At 47.1% G+C, this 12,787-nt stretch overlaps 1 protein-coding gene across 3 annotated transcripts in view; it reads right to left on the bottom strand.

The window, feature by feature from the left end:
- Positions 1 to 8,628, bottom strand: part of PLEKHA2 (pleckstrin homology domain containing A2) — a 59,798-nt gene extending 51,170 nt beyond the window's left edge. The window contains exons 1-2 of one of the 3 annotated variants that reach the window (XM_059384040.1): positions 8,384 to 8,628; positions 7,931 to 8,025 (exon numbers count right to left, since the gene is read on the bottom strand). The gene's annotated coding sequence lies outside the window, so the exon portion shown is untranslated. The remainder of the gene's footprint in view (positions 1 to 7,930; positions 8,026 to 8,383) is intronic. The other 2 variants (XM_059384037.1, XM_059384038.1) reach the window with 2 other exon arrangements.
- Positions 8,629 to 12,787: the final 4,159 nt, after the last annotated feature.

Genomic DNA, 12,787 nt, shown 5'->3' with positions numbered 1-12,787 from the left:
CTCTCTCTCTGCCTGCCTCTCTGCCTGCTTGTGCTCTCTGTCTGTCAAATAAAGAAAAAAAAAAAAAAAACACTTGTTATATTAAATTTCATTTTAATCCAAGTTTCACAGTGTAAAACCACTGAGTGGAGGGTGACATAGGGTGCTCTATCCCAGCACTTGTCCCCAACCCATGTCCTAAGCGCCATCCCTGACAATGACTTTCTCCCCATCTCCTGGGACAACAAGCAAGTGTTCTCACTGGGATAGATGCCCCTATCCCAGGCGAACCCCTTCACCTCTGCCCTAAGAGCGTAATGAAACCTCCTAGCAAGTAACTGTGGAGTCTTCACAACACACTAGTGACAAAGAGCACAGAAGATTTGTGCAGAAAAGGACCCTGTTCTACCCCACTCAGTACCCTCTTTCCAAAGTTTGCCAAACCTCCTTAGAATTTTCCATTTTTGTGTGCAGAAATCAAGGTATAACAATGCTGGAATTTTTTTTTTAATTCACTCTAGCCAGTCGTTTTCATTTTTGCATGCTTTTTCATGCCCCTCTCCACATAATTGGCCTTTTTAAATTTTTAAATTATATCATAAACATGTTCCATGTTGCTACATAGTCTTTATAATCATTGCTTTTAATGGTTGCATAACATTACTGAACTGCATTTACTATAATTTACTTAACAATTTCTCTATGATTAGACAGTTAGATTATATTCAGCTTTCCACTATTATAAATAATGTTATGTAAATTCTTATTTTCATGCTTTATTTCCTCTTTCACATGGAAACAGCATACACAAATTCCAAGCAATAATATGACTAGATCATAGGTAATGATCTTTTACAATTCTTGAGACCTATTTAAAAACTGCTTGCTAAAACTATTATCTGTTTACATCACAGTCAGAAATATATTGTTACAATCTCTATAATCTTGTATACATTGAATGTTCTCATTTTCAGCTGTTGCTAGTTTTAAACATACAATGATGCCTAGTGAGGCTGAACATTTTTTCACGTTTGCTTCCTGCTTCGTCTTCCTTCCTGAACGTTGTAAAATGCAAATCAAATTATGTGCACATACAGTAATGCATATTCTCTCTCTCTCTCTCTCTCTCACAAACACACACACACACACACATACACACACACCAAACTAAACCAAAATATGGCCTCACATAATCTAAATAATTGAAGAATGTATTTTAATGAAGAGTAAAATAGAAAAAAGTTCTATATGATTCAGATTTCTTCAATGTATAGTTCCTAAGTATACTGCACTTGAAAATATGTTAAATATTTAACTTATGGTAGAAGGGAGACGGAGTACAAAGTGAGTTTCCATTGGGTGACCCACTGATCAGCAGCAGAAAATGGATTAAATGTCAGTTAAACCAAGATTCCCAGCCAACATTTGCCACTTAACCAGATGAAGCTTAATGGGAAGAGTCAAGGGCTTCCCACCTGAGAATGAGGTAAAGGGCACTGGGATGTATCTGTCCAAAATGTCTCCCTGACTGCCCATTTCAATGTCTTAGCTTCCCTCATTGGAGAAGATTTAAGCCAAGGAAAAAAATAATAAAACTCTCCCGTAGGATTTGAGGCAATTGACATTTTCATCAGGCTAATTATATAAAAGAGAGAGCTGGGACCAAGACCCAGAGGAAATATGCACCAATGGGAGACAGAGGCACTCAAGAATATAAAAAGAAGATCGCTGCTTGAAACAAATGTCACCTACTTGGAAAGATGTGTTAGGATTCTTACACACCTGGGACAAAAACATGAAACTTTGTGAAAGCAATTTGGCAATAGGTAACAAGAGAGCTAAAAATGTTCATACCCTCTGACCCACTAATTCTACTTCTAAGATTCCATCCAAATAAATAAACTAAGATGCAAATAAAGATTAAAATTTTTAAAAAGGCATCTGCAGTAAAATTCATAGTAACAACAAGGTGGAAATGACCTGAATGTCCCAATGATTAGAGGATAATTAAATAAATTATGAGACATTTACATAAGGAAATGTTACATGATCATTTAAAAATTATGTTTTCAAAGAATTTTAAATGAATTAAGGAGAAACTCACTATATCGCAAGTTTTTGTAAAATATGACTTACAATATGATCTCAATCCCCTAAATATTATTTTTGTATTTCCAAATATATTTGGATAATAAAAGACTGACACACAGACACCAAAATATTGACTATGGTTTACGGGTAAAATATTACTTGTTTCTGTATATTTTCCAAATTTTCCGAATGTTCTACAAGGAATGTGTGTTCCTTTATTCAGCAGGTGGGAGATATATTTAACTGCACACACACCTTGCCCCAGTGTATAAATTCTGAAGCTGAGAATAAATTTGTGAAGTCTCCAGAGGCCACAAACAAGCAAAACCTTGCCTCAATTAGAGCTCTCTTGGGACTTCTTGGTGTTTCAAAGTCTATTTGAAAAGACTTTTTGAAAAAGCCCTATGTCTGACATAGGGCTTGAACTCATGACCCCAACATCAAGACTTGCTCCACTGACCCGAGCTAGCCAGGCGCCCCAAAGTCTTAAACCTAATAAAGTATCATCCCACCCTTCAGTATTGCCCAAGAGCCAGGTACCTACCCAGAGGGCTTTGGCACTCTCCAATCTAGTGGGGTTTGTGTTTCTTATTTCTTCTTGCAACATCCTCTTAAGACAAGCTCATTCTTTCCGCTGCAGGTTTGGTTCCTTACTCTCTAGTCTTCATAAGAGGAGCCCCTGTCCCGGAGGCCCGGTCAATATTCACACCCACGTCGATCATTATATTCCTCTACTGCTATAGCGCCTAAGCCACACCATGCCAGTACTCTGGGGAAATGAGGCAGGGACGCCGACCAAGACACCCAGCGGAATTTTCCTTCCTGAAATTTTGGAGACAGGGCTGGCGTTTTTTTTTTTTTTTTTTTTTTTCTTAAATAAACGGCTGAATAGTGGAATAATAGATTTTTTTTTTTTTAAAGAAAAGCTTTAGAGTTATTAATGCCTTTTTTTTTTTTTGAAGATTTTATTTTTAAGTCATCTCTACACCCATCGTGGGGGTCAAACCCACAACCCTAATATCAAAAGTCGCACACCCCACTAACTGAGCCTGCCAGGTACTAGTAGTATAGTTTGGAGATACAGGAAAAAATTGAGTGAAATAAGGGAGGTTCATCTGCTTGACCGTTCTGACACTTCTGAGGTAAATAAAAAGAAAAGTGATAACACAGAGATAAAGCCTTAAGTGGTACTGGCCCCATTATGAAACCATCTACGGGAACCTCTGATGGCTCAAGTACGAAAAAAGAATTAATCCATTTTTTACATTTGGAGATTTTTCTTTCATGTTACTTTGCCTTGGCAGGACAGGGAATTTCAGGGATTTTGCTCCAGAAAAAGTCAGGAAGATGTTTCTTGGCATGTGACAGGATGTGCAGGAACCCATCTCCTGTCTTGTTACCCCGCTGGGGCGGAGGCTGGAGACAACAGTGTCCTTGGTCCTTGGTGAGTGAGAGGGATACCCGCCGGAAATTGCTAAACTTCGACAGGAGACAGTTTATCGGGAAATGACATCAGAGGTCTCAGAGGACTGTAATACAGGAGACAGGAACCGGGGTGTGGAGGTGAAGTGCAGCCACTCTGCTATTGCTAGACTATGCACCCGCCATGTGAGCACACTTCACCCATGTTTAAATCTGCAACATACGTAAGTGTGTAGTGTGGAGTTTCAACCACGCCAAAGGCCCAGGAAAAACCACAAGACACAGGCATAGCTATTTCAAAATACATCCTTGGGAATGGACCAAAGATTATAACTTAGAAAGTGTGGGAGAGTCTATCTCCTACTGTTACACTATCACTGCATTTTGAAAGTGTCATAAGAACAAATGCCAAATAGTCTTAAGGCAGGAGAATAATGTGAGAGAGTTTGTTGCCAGCGGAAGTGCAGAGGGAAGAATGCAAACATTTACAGCAATGGGAGGTTAAGAAAAGGTGCCCCCATGACACAGACAGCCCAAACCCCACTGGACCCTAGAACTTGGAAGGGAGGGCAAGACACTCGAGAAGGAATTTTTAAGGGGACACATTTCAGGGAAAAGGCTGGAGAAACTGAACATTGATCCACTGCAATAATGACACTAAAAGCAACAAAAACATTTTAAACAGTCATGACCTCTCTTAACAGCAGGTTCATCTATGGTCCCAGAAAAAGTGGCAGTTGGAGCCAGTAGGAGACAAAGGCCTTCCCCTGGCTCAAGGCTCCACCAGAGATCACAAACATAGATGAACAGCCTCACCTGGTTTATAAATTAGCCTATAAACACTGAGATCTCCAACTTTCAGAATTATGGCAGCCCCCGCCCCCAAGTTGGGAAACTCAGTGAATTCTGTTTCCCTGCAGGGCTTCCTAACAGGAACCCACAGCAATGATCTTCATTTAAAACTTGACCCACTGAAACATGGGTAGCAGAAAACTGAAAAGATAACATCATGGCATCTCCTATCTACTAGCCTTTTGCAAAGTGCTGGGGGAAACTGTTAAGTGGCTTAAGTGTGTCTGTCTCAGGAGGAGGGGTGGGGGGAGGGGCTGGGTGTGGCAAGGAGGAGGTGCAGGTGACAGCGACCAGCATGACTGCATTGGTCGAAACTCTTGCAAGAAGAGGACCATGGAAAGGGCGTGCTGATTTCTGGACCGAAGTCACAGAGCATGAGTTTTCGAGTGAGACGCCACTGAGCTCTCCTGGGATTTGCACAGTGGAGGGAGTCACTTTACCTACTTCCAAAGTGGCTGCGAAGATTAAATGAAATAATGTGTGAAAAGTGCTTAACAGGAGATCTGGTGAAGAGGAAGCACTGGGGAAATGTTGTGACACGTGTGTGTGTGCATGTGTGTGAAGCGCCTCACCAGGAGTATGTGATTATCATGAACACGACCACAAAGCAGCTTCTTAGAAGGGCAGGCAGCCGCACGGCTGTCTCTACCCCTCAAATTTCAATAAGCACATGTCAAAAGAAAAGGCTGCAACACTGGGATCCCTCACAGGGAAAGGTATAAACTTCCCTTACTCTTCTCTCTACTCTGGGAACCATCATACTTTACATCTCTGAAATTCTCCAGGAGGTTGGAAAAAAAAGCAATCCGAGCGCTCCCAGACTCCATGCTGGCCAGGCTATCCTGAAGGTAAGCAGAAGCCAGGCAGCAGATCAGGTTCCAGGGAAGGGACTCCGCACCGCCTCCTGCTCGCCCACGGAAGCATCCCAACGCGGAAGGGCCCCCTTGCAAGTGGCTGGCCCAGTGTAAGTCCTAGCTGATGGCACAGCGAATCCTAGCCTTTGCCCTTTAACAACGGTGTTTCTCAAGAGTGTAAAGGACAAGCGGACCTAGGGTCCCACCCTCTTTATCTCAGCTGCCAGCCTCTGTGGGCAGAAAGGCACCCCACAGGGGCCAGGCTGAAAGCCTTTGGAGCTCCCACCTCAGCAGCTCCGAGACCTGTACCATGAAAGTGCACAATTCAGCTTTCAATCCTCTGCAGAAAGGAGATAAATTATAAAGCCAAAAGGTTGGATGGGCTTAAAAGCAGGGGTCAGGGGATGCAAGGGCAGAGCAACCCAAGATTCGGAACAAAGGTCGACAGAGTCTTCCAGTTATAGCTCCACTGCACCACCACAGGCCTCCTCAGAACAGGAAGGAAGGGACCCCATCCCTCCCACCTCTCAGCTGCCCTATCTCCCCACCCTGTCCAATTCCCTGTCTCAGTGATGGGCTTATACTGGGCAGGGCTACGATTCTTCTCTCCCCATAGGCTGTCACACTATAATATTTGCTCTGCTTCCTTCCTTTCCAAAGCCCAACAGATTAGATTGCAGGAGCCCTACCCAGCTCACTAAGACAGATGGAAAACCGAAAGCAAGGCAACTCAAACTGCTCAGGGTAGAAAGAAAAGGCGGGGCAGTCCAATGTGCCAGCACGCAGATTCCCTTTTCCAAGCCCTGGGTCCACCTGGCTCATGAAGAACACAGGAAATCAATGAAGTACCAGCTAGATGCACACCATGAAGACCGTGGTCCTGCTATCTGGGTCTTCATAGCATTCCAGCACTTTCAGGAAACACCCAGCAAGCAAGCAAGAGAGCTGGTTGTTCAGGAGGATTTGACTGACAGAGCCAATGCTTCTCCCTTCCCACTTCTGCAGAATTTCTCCATAGGTAGGCACCAACCAAAGCCTACATGTCTTCAGGATTTATTGTAACCTTAATAAAATACAGAGCTCAATGCAGTTCAGCTCACTAGGAAGACAAGATGGGACACGCAGGCCCTACTTCCTTTTACAGAAGAGAAAAGAAAGCACCAAGAAGGGAAAAGAAGAGCTTGCAAACTCTACCCAGGAGCAGGTGGTTTGCAAATCAATACCCAGGTGATCTCCCTCATCTGTAAGGTGAGCAAGACGCCCATCATGAACTAGCTGAAATACTACCAGGGGTGCCACAGACACTGTGTAAAAAGTGGGGCTTACAAAAGGGAGACAAGGTCTAAAAGCAACATCCAGAGGAAACCCCCATGCACCAGCTCAGTGAACCGAATTTCTATATGCTTGGAGTACTGCCACAATGCTCCTTGCCCTTCCATCCCGACAGATGCCAACAATCCGTGTACCTGCAGCCATTCATTCATTCATTCTCCCATTCAACAAATATCTGCCTAACACCTAGGCGATGTCCTACATCAGTGGCCATACAGTCTAGACTACAAGCTAGACTTTTGCTATGCCAAAAGTCATTACTCTCAAGCGGCACACAAGGAAAAGAGAAATAGCTGAAACGATGGCGCTTTCCAAAAAGCCTCTCCTGGTTTCTTAAAGAATGCCGGATCTGTATTTTAGCAATCCACGTTGTGTTCGAGGCACTCGTGGACAGCCTATGTCTGCCATCGGATGTAAGCTCCCTGAAGAAAGAGGCTGGCCTTACTTCCTCACTGCCTTTCACATCCTTGTTATCCATGACATGTCAACCGAATGCAACCATGGAAAGCAACCATGGAACAGAAAACAAACCCTCCTATTCTTTCCAGACCTTTGGTTTCACCGTTTCTGAAGGCTTTGCCACCAAACAAAGAAAAATGATGGAGTTCCAGAAAGGAAGAGAAAGGGCTCTGACTTAGATATATTAAGAACATGAGTACAATTTTGGAACTTCAGCCCAAGTGCAACCACCGCTCAGCGGGCTGAGAGCCACAGCTGGCATCCTGGTAGAACGCTTTTCCCCTCCCTCTTTTCTGCTTCTCACGCTCCTCTGGAAAACCCCATTTGAAGTCCTAAAGAAAGAAAAGAGGAGGAGCGGGAGAAGGAGTTAGAAGGGGAAGATTCAGCTAGAACCCAAACTCACGAAGAAGGAAGGAAACCTAAGGCGAAAGGCTGGGTAGGGGGGAGGGTTGGCCTCGGGGGAGGAGATGTGTGAGGCCCCAGTGGAGGTGGCCACGCCGCGCCTCCTCTCTGGAGGTGCCTGTACACTTCTCCTTCCTGCACGGCCTCTTCTGCCCCTTTTCCTCCCTTTTTTTTTTTTTTTAATCTATTTATTTTTTGCTTTTTTGTTAGTTTGATGTAGTAACAGTCTTCAGAACTAGAGCAGAAAAGGGAAGCATGTAAGGTGAGGAAGAAGTTGGTGAGAGCGAGAGACAGCTCTCTCAAGGGTGCTTTCCCAATCTGGCACCGAACCTGCATTTTAGGACAGTTTTCCTACAAGTCACCACCCCACCCCACCCCCCCGCCACGCCCGGAGTTCCAGAAGCCCCAAGGGCCCGGGCTGCACCCAGGGGAAAAGAAGGGATCTGTCTAGGGGAGCCCTGTAGGCCTGTCACGTAGTAAGGTAATAGGGGAAGAGGAAAACGAGGCTCCATGTCCCAATCCGAGCCCGAGGGACTTGCCTGGGACGCTCTCCGCTCTCCTCCCCTACCCGCAGCCCGGGCAGTCGTCGCGAGGCCGGTGCTCCAGCGCCAGAACCCGCAGCGAAGTTTCGCCGCTGCAAACGTGAGAAAATGCAGCTCAGCAGAACACCCGCCCCCCGCTCCCGCGGCCCCACCCCCGCAGCCCGACCCCTGGCGGTGGCGACCTTGGCCACCCCGGACGCTCCAGAAGATTGGAGGAGGGGCTGCCCTCCGGGATTTCCCGGGGGCTACGGGAGGCGCCCAGGGGCTGCGGCGACCTTTCTCTTCGCGGTCCGCCGCCAGGGCAGGCGCACCCGGCCCCGCCTGCGCGCCCTCGGCGCCCCCGCCCGGGCTCCCCTGCTCCCCCTGCTCCGCCTGCTCCCCAGCCTCGCCTGCCCCCGCGCGCCCCTCCGCGCCTCGCTGCGCCCCGACCCGCGAGGGCGCCCCACTTACCCCGCCGTGCGGCGGCCGGGGCTCGGGCAGGGTGGGTTACATCGGGGTGGGACGCGCGTCTCCGGCCGGCCGGGCCGCCGCTCTCCGGGGATTTCTTTATCTCGCCGCCAAACTCTCGGTGCCTCTCGCTCCTCTCGCTCTCCTCCCCGCACCCCCACCCCTCCTTCTCTCTTGTCTCTCGGCTCTTTTTTCCGGGTTAATTACGTTTCGCATTAAAGCAAAACCCAGCCCCGGATGTGAGTACAATGCTCCGCCGAGCCCGCCGGGGGAGGAGAGGGGTGCCGGGGCGCCGCGGGGTGGGAGGGGGCGCGGCCGGGCGCCGCGGGCTGCGCGGAGGAGGCGGGGGCGGGGCGCCCGGGAGGCTGCCCCGGTGGCGGCGGGCCAGGCGCGGGCCGGGACCCCCTCGCCGGCGTCGGCGGCCGCGCAGGTGGGACCCGGGCCGCCGAGACGGCCGCGCGGAGGAGGCCCGCCTCGGACGCGGGGCCCCGGGCAGCAGGTGTCCGCGGCCGGAAAGGGGCCCGGGGCTGAGGGCATCCTGGAGCGAGGGTGGCGAGCCGGAGCGCGGGCTCCCTCTTGAAGCCCATTTCTGCCTCCCAGAGCCCCACCCAGCGACTTCAGCCGGGCCTCCCTCGGGTCCTGAGCCCTTGGTCTTTCTAGGGCCGCGGGGTGAAAGTTCAGGGTTGGGGTCTGAAGAAGGAGCGATTCTCAGGGGGTGTCGTCAATGTGCCAGAAGAGTCCGCGGGCGCCGGACCTTGTAACGAGGGGCAGAGGGACTTTCTCAGTGTGACGCAAAGACGCCTTGCCTGCGCTCAGGGCAGAGGGTGCGCTGGAAAAAAATGGGAAACAGACGAGCATACATGAAGTAAATAATGCCAAGGGGGACCTAAGAGAATGACTGCGTGCCGGGGCAGCCCCTGCAGGATCTCGTTTGGATACACACAGCAACCGAACGGGTATCCAGCCCGTTCACGATGAAGAAACCGAGACTCAGAGACGTTAAGTAATTTGCCCTGGGTCTCTCAGTCAGTCCACGGCAGGTCTGTCAGGTTCTGGAGCCGGCCTCCCACGTGCGGAGATAATTTAAATATCCATAAAGTCAGCCACAAAACCTCCGAAACAGGGACGCATAGTGGATTCGCCAGTGGGATGGAGGACGGAGAGATGCTGTGTCTGGGGACTCTGATGCAAATGTCTTGAGGCTTTGAGGGACCGGAGGACAAAGGAAGATGCTTGGGGCTCTAGGACAGGGACGGGCTGTGAGAGAGTGATGGAAACGCTGTTCCAAATCCCACTATTGTCGGGGAAAGGCACGCTAAAAAGTCTCCAGGACCGGAGGCAACACCGCTGGGGAGTAGGGGACCGTGAGCACCGAGGGGGGCAGCAGGACGACACGCTGCGTGCAGCACAGACCCCGAAAGCACCAGTGATGAAACCACACAAGTTTCCTCTTCCATTTTGATTGCCAAAGCAAAACTGAGCCACCAGTTCTCTCAGGTGTGAAACTAAGGCTCTTTGCTCTAGAACAATTTGCTTCGAATGAGGAAGGAAAGGGGAACACAAGAAAAAAAAAGTTTCCTTTGAAATAAATACATCAACCTAAGGTTTTTTTCTGCTTATGAAGATGTTTGCGACTCATCAGTTTCAGGCAACAAAACGTCTTAAAGGAGAGTGTTCCCTGGAACCAGATGGACTGGGTTTGAATCCCAGCTCTGCCAATTATTAGCTTTGATCCCTGCACAAAGGACAACATTTTTGTGCCTCGGTTTCTATCTGGGTCGTTATGAAAAGTAAATGAGTTAACATGTGTAGTGTTTAGATTACTGTGGAGCATGAAGTAGGTGTTACATAAATGTGTTTTAATTTTAAAATTAGATTATGGGTTTCATCGTGAAAAGGAGCAAAATTCCACCCGGCTCCAAGCAAATCTGACTGGAACTGACGGTTTCCAGTGTGAGCAATGAGGTAAAAGTCTCAGATTTCATGGTATGGTTCAGATTAAAACCCATAAAAGTCTACTCCCCATGGGGCCCGCCTGAGTCACTCACTCACAGAGCCACAAATATTTCCTGAGCACTACTGTATTGGATGCCTGGGAAGCGAAAGGAGCCAAAGGCCTTGGATCTCATTAGAAGGATACAAGTGTCACTAGAAGGTTGAGGCAGCCTTGTATCCCTCTTGGAAATGCTGTGAAAATAGCACAGAGGATAAGTACAGTCAGCCTCTAGAGGAACAGGACATCTGGAGGGAGAGGTGGAGGGGAGCTTGTATCAGAAAGAAAATGGACTTTGAACTGAGCCTGAGAAAATGGGTACAATTTTTCTGGAGGGGGGGCAAGAACACACTGGGCTAGGAAAAGGGTCATCAGTGCACTTTGGATGATGCTCAGATTTCACTGGGAGCCCCGTTTACAGTCCCATTTGCCCCTGCCCAGGACCTGGACCCAGTTAGACTACAATCTCTGCCTTGATTCCACTCCCCTATCCCCAGACTTCTGGTGTTCCTCAGTGGACTCCCCCATCCCCTCCTGTAGGGGACACCACAAAGCAGGTGTCAGTTGGGCCTGCACCCTGCTGTGTAGCCCCTTTGCTATCTCTTGATCTGGACATTTTGAAAATACTTCCATTACCTGATTTTATGCATTCATTATTTTCAGTGCAATAAATAGCTCTGGTGTCTGAAAATGTAACTGCCTGTGGGGAAAGAAATGTCACCTGGGTGACAGTCAGTTGAGCATCCAGCTGTTGATTTCAGCTCAGGTCATGATCTCAGGGTCATGGGATCAAGTCCTGCATCGGGCTCTTGTTCAGATTCTTTCTCTCCCTCTGCCCTCCTCCCTGTGCTTCCTTGTGAGTGTTCTCTCTCTCTCTCTCTCTCTCTCTCAAATAAATAAATAAATATTTTTTTAAAAGCGGGGAGAGCCTTTCACATCACGTATTTCAGTCCCCTCATTGTGTCTGCAAGATGAGGTTCAATTTTCCTCAAGGTTTTGCAGCTAATTACGGGCAGAGTTGGTTCTAAAAGCCAGGATTGACTTTCCCCAGAATATTCCAGTACTGACTTCCCCAGAATATTCGGGTATTCTAGTTTTGGTATAGGAATCTTTCTATGAAGGTGGAGACTTCTTACCCAGAACCCAAGAATCTAGACAGTAGTCTATAGGTTAGCCATTTATTTGTGTACTTTCTATTTATTTTCAACATTAATGGCTGGGTAACTAGACGGCCTAATAATCTTAGATGGGGAGCCAGTACGTCCTCTGGGCAAATGCATTATTCTCTCTCCTTCAAGATACCCATTGTATAAGGTACCAGACAGCAGTCAGGGCCCATTAGTTCCACTGGGGAAAGTGTGAGACTCAAGAGCTCATTGGCTGATCCTGATTCAGGCCAGTTAATTTCACACAGAGAGAAATTGCTCCAAGGCTATTGCACCTCTAACCGCTAGCTGGTCATTTCATAGTTACTGTCGGTTTCCATAACAAAGTACCCTCCATTTCCAGAAAGATTACTCAAATTACTGTTCTCTTCAGTCCTATTCATTCAACAATTATGTGAACCTATTACCATTTTTCCTCCCACCAGGTATCTTGCATTTACTTATTATCCACGTGCTTGCTAAATGCTAATTGTTGTATGTGGATTATCTCACTTAAGTCTTAACTGGGAGCAAAATACTATTATGTTCTCATAGATAAGATGGCGAAGGAATAGAGACTGAACCTAGATACCAACCAGTGCAACCAGCACAGCCTGATGCCGGAACCTTCCCTCTTAACCACTGACTTTGTGAAGAATACAGAAAGACCTAACACAGGGCTCCTTCCCATCCACATTGTCCATAATTGTCATCATTTAGTATTTCCATTTCATGTCACCTGGTAATTTCATGTCCAAGGATATGTGCTCTACATAGTCGTCTGGAGACATATACAGTATATATGGAGTATATGTGTCTGTGCACATATGCAGTGTATACATATGGAATATATACACACATACTCACTGCGGTGTTGTTCATAACGTTGAAAATTATTTCCGTAAATAAAAATTATACATTTTTACTATGTGCAGAAAGAGTAGAAGACTACATGCCAAACTGTTAACCACAGTTCTCTTAGGGTGAGGAAGGAGGGGTTATAATGTCGTATCTCACTTTCCAGGAGATGTATTTCTGTATGTTTCATTTTTTGCCATAAACATGCCTACATCTGGTTTTCAAAAAACAATAATGGTTGAAATTTTTAATTAAAAAAATTTTAGGCTCTATTAGAAAGCATATTTTAGCCCTCAAGGAGCCATCCTTGAGGCTGGGAGGGAATAAAACATATACAGAAATAACTATCATAAATGCCAGAAACTCATACACACAGATTGATGGACAGCCATACAATTCTGTGGGAATCAA

Source organism: Mustela nigripes, chromosome 18 (genome assembly GCF_022355385.1).
Source record: "Mustela nigripes isolate SB6536 chromosome 18, MUSNIG.SB6536, whole genome shotgun sequence".
Taxonomy (NCBI): domain Eukaryota; kingdom Metazoa; phylum Chordata; class Mammalia; order Carnivora; family Mustelidae; genus Mustela; species Mustela nigripes.
This window is presented reverse-complemented; position numbering and strand designations above follow the sequence as displayed.